Consider the following 5,215-nt stretch of genomic DNA (forward strand, 5'->3'; position numbering starts at 1 on the left):
GTTAACATTTGAGAGATCTAGGCTCCCATTCTAAGTTGTTTTGCTCACTGATTCCCTTACTGTGAATGGGGATGATGGTGTTTCTCACATCTCACACATGTAAATGGGTGTGACATAAATATGTATTTCTTAGCAGAAGCGAGTACACTAGTGCAAGATGGACTTTGCTGAATTAAAATCAACTACCGTGCGCCAAAGCCTATCCTAGCCTGGCCAGGATTGTCAGCATTAGTTGGGCTTCTATTATCTTTGGCACAAATGGCAGTTTCTTCCACTTCTATCTAGGATTACTTTACACATGAGGAGCTAAAAATAGAATTAAGCAAAACAAATCAATGAGACACTAGCATAAAAAAGAAATTTGGATATCTTAATATTTAATTAGATTTGAAACGTAACGTGAAGCTTAACACTGTTCTGCAGTGATAAGGGACAGGTCATCAGTAGGTAGTAGCTGCACTGCTTACATCAATGATTCTAGTTTTCACACTCCTGGAATACAAGTATCAATAGCATAACCTTTTTACTGAGATTCACTCTCAAGCCTTCAGGATTTATTTTTTTTCTATAATACATGTTTCAAATATATACAATAATCATAGAATTATAGAAAAGTTAGGGTTGGAAAGGACCTTAAGATCATCTAGTTCCAACCCCCTGCCATAGGCAAGGACACCTCACACTGAACCATGTCACCCAAGGCTCCGTCCAACCTGGCCTTGAACACCACCGTGGATGGAGCATTAACAACTTCCTCGGACAACCCATTCCAGTGCCTCACCACCCTCACAGTAAAGAACTTCTTCCTTATATCCAATCTAAACTTTCCCTGTTTAAGTCTGAACCCATTACCCCTTGTCCTGTCACTACAGTCCCTAATGAAGAGTCCCTCTCCAGCATCCTTATAGGCCCCCTAAATAATTTTCTAGAGTTACTCATTTATTTCAGCATAAGAGATATTTTCACAACTACAAATAAGTTAATTTTTCAGAGTTCAGTGGAGAAATACCGAAGCTTGCTCTGGAGCCATCTGTGAAAATGGCAGCATCTGGCCCAGTTAGTGCCACTGGGCACAGTTCATGATTAACACGGCCGAATGCCACATCTACACATCTTTTAGATACCTCCAGGGACAGGGACTCAGACACTCCCCTGGACATCCTGTTCCAATGCTTGGCAACCCTTTCAGGGAAGAAATTTTTCCTGATATCCAATCTAGACCTCCCCTGGTACAACTTGAGGCTGTTTTATCTCATCCTACTGTTTGTTACTTGGGAAAACACACTGACACCCACCTCTCTTACAACCTCCTTTCAGAAAATGCACAATAGCCATGTTATAGGCAATCTCAGATGAATGTTTACATCTGTTCTGTAAAATCGTGTTCTTTAGTACCATCCAAATGCATGGACCACAAAAAAACTGATGCAATTGCAGTGATGCTACATCGAGATTGTATTTCCTCCTAGGAGACTTTTATCTGTTACTGATGATCTGTTAAGTTATGCTGAACTAGTGACAATACATTTGAGCTTTGAATAGAAAAAGGTGCTTCCTCTTAACAGATAACAGAGTTAGAGACTAGAGAGTGTGGAGAACCAAGTCTCCAAGTGCTCGCTCCCAGCCCCATCACTGACCTGCTGTGCAATCTTTGCTCTTACTTGGAGAAAATTGAGAAATAGTACAGATTGCATATCTGTAGCTGGTGTGAGTCAGCCTATTTGCAGCAGGATAACCCCCAAATCATCCCATCAGTTATATGGAACAAACTGGAATTTAACTGGAGAAAGTACAACAGAAGACCAAGATCTAGACCCAGTGAAGCCAATAGGAAAAGATTTCAATAGACTATTTCTTGCTAATCTTTATTTATTAGCTGACTTCTCAGATACTTAAGTGAGACTGCATAACATCTTTCATTAAGTGTAAGACATCTGCCATTTCGACTAACAGCTTGCAATTCAGCAAAGTCTGCCTGATTTTTAAGGCAGAAACACTGTCAAATACAAATGTCCAAAGTCCTGTCAAAATAGGTACTGAAAAGCCTGTATAAATGAAGACACCGCTTTTTGAAAAGTCTCAAAATATTTATCAGGGCATAAACCTTCTTAATATAAATGTTTTCAACTCTGCTTTCTATCTTTCAACCATTTCCAGCAGCAAAAATTACTACACTTCATGTCAAATTCAGTACGCTGGCTCCCTGGCTGCAGCAAACTGCGACCCTCTGATGAAACCAAAAGCCGGAAAAGCTTAAACTGTCTGAAATGAGTAACAAAACAAAGAACAGTTGCTAGTTCTCTGGTTTCAGGTGTTTTTTTTTCTGTCAGGCTTGAGGAGGGATTCAGAAAGTACCCTGGGCATCACAAGGGAGCATTATGGGAGTCGAAAGAAGACAGAGGCAGAAGGGATGGTGTTCCCACAGCTACACTGCTGCCTCCACCCCTGAATTGTTTTCTCCCACCTTTTCTCTTCCCCCACCACCACTGCATCTTCTCCAGCCTCCTTGGAGAGCATGTGACTGGTGAAAGCTCATGGGGTGGGATGCTGTGTGGGTATGAGCTAGCAGGAGGGGAGTGGGCACAGAGTACAAGCCAGTTCACCAGCTGACTGAAGTACACTTTTGTACTATCTTAAAATTTCACTTTACTGATACAAACAAATAGCAAACAGTGAGAATTTTCTCTCTCCTTTACTAATTTTAATCACGGATTTGAGTTTTACCTACAGGTGATGATATCATTACGGGGGTTCATTAAAGAACTCATCTTCAGCTTTCTCCAATCCAAATGCTTCTTAAAGATTAGTTCTCAAAATGGATCTGAAAGCTTCTGTCTCTTGAGGATGTCTCAGCAGGTATCTCTTTATTTACCAGGCCTCAGGTCTCTACTGCTCCTGGAAAAGGAGCTTGAAGTTCAGTGATGAGTAGGTCAATATTACATTATTTTATACATCAATTAAGTTTAATCAGCAGGTCTCACTTGATACAAAACCTGCAGCTCTGTCTTTTGGTTGGTACAGGTATAGTGCCTGGAGGCCCTCAGGACAGAAACACTCATTTGAAGTTGTTTTCAGTATTTGAAGTGGCTGTCAATAGATGTTGAAACATTTTTCACAGCTTTTTCCCATGCAAGTGTGAAGGGCATTCAAATAAATCTAGCAAATGGGACATTCAAAACAAATAAAAAGAGAGTTTTTACACAAAATGGTTAAGTCACAAAACTCCTTGACAAAGGATAGTGACTCCTAAAAGTGTATATATATTTAAGAAAACACTGACAAGTACATTGAAAAGAAATACCTGGGGTGGGGGAGAGTATTAAACACACAGAATCATTTCTACCTCAGGAAGTACCTGTGCCACAAACCATTGTCAGCTGAGAGACTTCTCAAAGCAACTGCCATTTTATGATTCATCTAACATGATCTTCTCCCCTGTGCTTTTGCTTTAGGCCATTGTTCAGGACAAAAGAATGACCTAATACAGCCTCTCTTCTGTGATGCTCATTGGCTTGTTTTCCTGTGCAAAGTAAAAAGCGGGCTTTAAAACAACAAAGACTGGAACAGATGCATGTGTCATGGACTGGTTCTTCCCCTTCCTCAAGACTTATCAGTTCAGCAGATCAAGCGAGATACCCTCTGAGCCCAAGCCTTTCAGTTTCTGGGCTTTCCTTCCTTAGAAGGAGCTAAGTGGGAGGTCAAGCCCTGGTTCTGCCTTGGTTGTGTAACTGTCTTTAAATGTTTACCAAGATATGGCTTATCTCTGACTGGTTTTCTCCTGGTTTGCTTTTCTTACAGCCCAGTGTTTAACTAAACAAACAGCCCAACAGTCATCCCAATGATCATGTCAACATAATGTATTCATTAACTATTTTAGCAGCTCCTAATCCATCACTCTGGATATTAGAGCCTGACCTGGACACAGAAGGCATTGTCTTTAAGGACAAGTGTTCTGTTTGGCTTAAACTTCATTCAACTGAGTTAGTTCAAAGTGATGATAAGCACAGCTGGGCTTTTTTAAATGAGGAAGAATATAATCTAAACCACACTTCAAATACATAGATTCAGGTCTTCATTTTTAACCAGGAGTGCAATTAACTACTGAAACAGGCTAACAAAGGAAGTATGGGACTGTCTGTTTCCTGGAAACTTAATGCCAAGATAAATGGGTATGGTTTAGTTATTCAATAAGATCCAAGTGGTGACTAGGAGGAAAGGGATGAGGGAAGTACGAAAACTGAAGCTTTATGTTATACTGCAGGTGACATTAAAATTATCCATTCTGGCCTATAAAAGACGCTCTGATTTCAAAGCCATATTCTAGTGGAGCATTAATCCCTCTAGTGATTCCATATTAAACATAATGGCTCAGATCATTCATGAAGCTTATCAAATATCCCATCAGATTATATAAACTGGTAAAACCAAATCTGAAATAGAGACAGGATATGATTGTCTTCCTCTAGATCCATTTTACTTTTACTTACCTCCTTTGCAGTTCTTTTTACTTACCTCTTCACAGTTCCTGTTCAATAAATGATCTGACAATAGATTCATTATTTACAAAGCAGTGTCTGATCTACCATTTATACATGACTCCAAAGATTTTTCTTTTTCAGCTGCCATAATGATGTTTTAAAATATTTTCTAGTGATGTGACATTTACTTGCTCTACAGTTCTTGATTCAAACACTTCAGCATTATGCATTTTCAAGCAGCAGCTGTAGCCATACTTGATCTCAGAAACAATAATTCTTATTATAAATGCATTTCTTTTTTACAACAAAATCCCTCTTCACTACCTGTCAAGTTTAATAAAACAACTGCAATGCTGGGCATAATTCCTCAAGTAATGGCCGGAGATTTCCAACAGTTTATATTTTCCTTGCTTTGTGGAGTTGTCTGTAATTGCTGTTGTCAAATGCAGTTTTGAAACACAGTGAAAAGCCACATTTTCTTATTTTTACTGTGAGTGATTTTGCAGCTGCAACTCTTCACTACTTTCTCTTATTTTTTTGCATGAGAAGGCAAGTCATGTCCTGACAAGTACAAAAGTATAGAGTGTTAAAAATCACAGGGGGTAAAAACCTTTTTATCTGTAGATTCCACAGGGAAGTACTGTGTCTTTTCTTACCCTCTTTGCTTACCTTTTCCTTCCTATATGTGTTCAGCCTACTGGTAAAAGGTGAATGGAAGACCATACAACTTGGCAGTT

At 39.4% G+C, this 5,215-nt stretch overlaps 1 long non-coding RNA gene across 1 annotated transcript; it reads left to right on the forward strand.

Annotated features, from left to right (window-relative positions):
- Positions 1-2,084: 2,084 nt before the first annotated feature.
- On the forward strand, positions 2,085-4,304 carry LOC134171128 (uncharacterized). Its single transcript, XR_009967493.1, has 3 exons — positions 2,085-2,311; positions 2,731-2,856; positions 3,799-4,304. It is a non-coding gene; the product is annotated as an uncharacterized LOC134171128 (long non-coding RNA).
- Positions 4,305-5,215: the final 911 nt, after the last annotated feature.

The sequence above is a fragment of the Pezoporus occidentalis genome, unplaced genomic scaffold (assembly GCF_034315485.1).
Source record: "Pezoporus occidentalis ecotype Australia unplaced genomic scaffold, CSIRO_AGI_Poc_V1 ctg4, whole genome shotgun sequence".
Classification (NCBI taxonomy): Eukaryota; Metazoa; Chordata; class Aves; order Psittaciformes; family Psittacidae; genus Pezoporus; species Pezoporus occidentalis.